This window comes from Malurus melanocephalus, unplaced genomic scaffold (assembly GCF_030028575.1).
Source record: "Malurus melanocephalus ecotype Western Australia unplaced genomic scaffold, MMel_1.1 scaffold_1559, whole genome shotgun sequence".
Taxonomy (NCBI): Eukaryota; Metazoa; Chordata; class Aves; order Passeriformes; family Maluridae; genus Malurus; species Malurus melanocephalus.
The window spans coordinates 14,316-16,511 of record NW_026624791.1 but is presented as its reverse complement, the minus strand read 5'-3'; positions in this window follow the sequence as shown (position 1 = coordinate 16,511).

The window sequence follows — 2,196 nt, the reverse complement described above, 5'->3', positions numbered from 1 at the left end:
CAGATTCACCCCAAAAACAGACGAGTTTAAACTCAAAATACCTAGATTTGTGTCAAAATGAGATTTAAAAGCTGGTACAGCCCTCCCCTGCCAACCTCTCCCCTTAATGCCATCTCAAATACCCCATTTCCACCAAATCCACTCTACAACCTTATGGAAAGGATGAATTTTGCCCCAAATCTTCCCAGTTTGGGTCGAAATGGGTTTTGCCCAGCACCCTCCAAATTTGGGTTAAAATGTTAAACATCCAGGACAACCCTTCCTCCACCCTGTCCAACTCAACTTCCCCAAAATCAATTCTGCCTCAAAAAGGGGGAAAATCCAAATTTTGGGCATGAAGAGGGAAAAAAAATCTGAAATTTGGGGCAAAAGTGCACAAAAAGGGCAATCCCCTGAGATTTGAAGGGAAAAAAAAGCGGAAAAAATTGGGCTCAAAAAGGCTTAAAAATAAAAAAATTGGGGAAAAAAGGGTTAAAATTATGAAACCTGGGGAGGAAAGGGAGCAAAAGCCACAAAATTGAAAGGGAAAAAGGGTAAAAATTTCTAAAATTTGGGCAGAAAAAAATTCTCAATTTCTGCCATCCCCAAAGAATGAAGATAAAGCACGATAAAACAGTGAATGAACCCTCCCCACTACTGCCTCACTCACTGGCCCCTTGGCTCTTGAATTCCAGGGACTCTACAGACACAAACTGTCCCAAAACCACTCTTTTYATACCCAAATGGGGCTCAGCCACAGCCTCCTGGCATCACTTTCTGGAGGTGGATATGGGCCAAAATGTGCAAATTTGGGCAGATTCAGCAGAATTAAGAGGATGGGGGGGAGAGGCCAGGGTCCATGACCTACATTTTCAGCGAATTTGGGAACTGGCAGCTGATGCTGTCACTGATGGGACGTGACGGGAGAGGAACCCTCAGGGATGTTGTCCTAGATGTGAGTGTCCCAGGGATGTCATGATAGTTGTGAGTCCCACACGGATGTCACCACAAGTGTGGGACCTCCCAAATTCTCTGAACWGCCAGAATCGYTGGYCCCATGGCGCAYTCTGACCCCCTGACCCTGGGTGAAGGAGAGACCCAAATCCAGATGTTTTTTACCCAAAATTAATGACCCAAGTCCCAGCAGRGAATTCTGGGGAGTTRGAAATTCTGGCCCAAATGCCTGAAAAAGCTGAAGAAAACCAGCTGGAGCCAGGAGAGACGATGGGAAACTGGGAATTAAACGGCTTGTGCTTTAAAATGAAGACATAAAAATGGGGAATCCCTAAACCACAGAGATCCTCAACACCACCCAGAGACAGAGACCCCCCAAGCCCATCCAGGGAACCCCAAAATCACCCTTTGTCCTTTGGATCAAAATCACCCTCAGTCCTTTGGATCTCCCAAACTACAAGTTCCCTGAGGGGAAATGGGGGGAGGGGGGGGGGGAATCCCTGTGGTAGACCTGAGGTCCCTGTAAGGGTTTTGGGGTTCCTGATAAACTAACTTTCTCTAGAGAAGAGAAATTCTCAGTTCCCCGAGTATTGCTGTATGGAGCTTAAAGACTAACTAGCAGAAAAGACAGAAGGATGTAAAGGTATATGCACACAGGATGATAAACATAGCTGCAACCAGTGGAGAAATAGATACTGAGGAATATAGTGGGGGTTTTGGCCAGTTATGTAACAAGAAGCAACAGTGCCTGCCCAAGGAAAAAGTTCAAGGAACCTTCAATATAGAAGCATTCAGTGAATACGACCAGCAGAGACCCCTTAATCATCCATCCAGGACCATATCCTGCTGTAAAATTCCACCGCACACATCAGATTAAAGGAGAAATCCTTCAGTGTGTCCTGCATAGAAAAAGAATGCCTGCTTTCTAATGCATTTTGGTACCATTCCCCTGGAGGAGCTTACGGATCTAAGAAGAGCTGAGAATCCTGTTGGGCCTGGAGTATCCTTGGAAGGGTCTGGGGTTTCTAGAGAGTTTGAGGGGTCCATGGGGGAGATTGGTCATCTTTGTCAGCAGGATTCCAGCTCTCTGCTACTTTAAACCCCTCCCCCTCCCCCCCAAGGACCTCCCAAACCATACGGGGATCCCCTCAGCCCTCCTGGGTCCCCAGATTGCCTCTAGGACACCCACAACCACACCAACCCCTTCTCCCAAAACCTCCGCGGGGATCCCAGCAAGCTCTCGGGGACCCTCAAAACCACCCC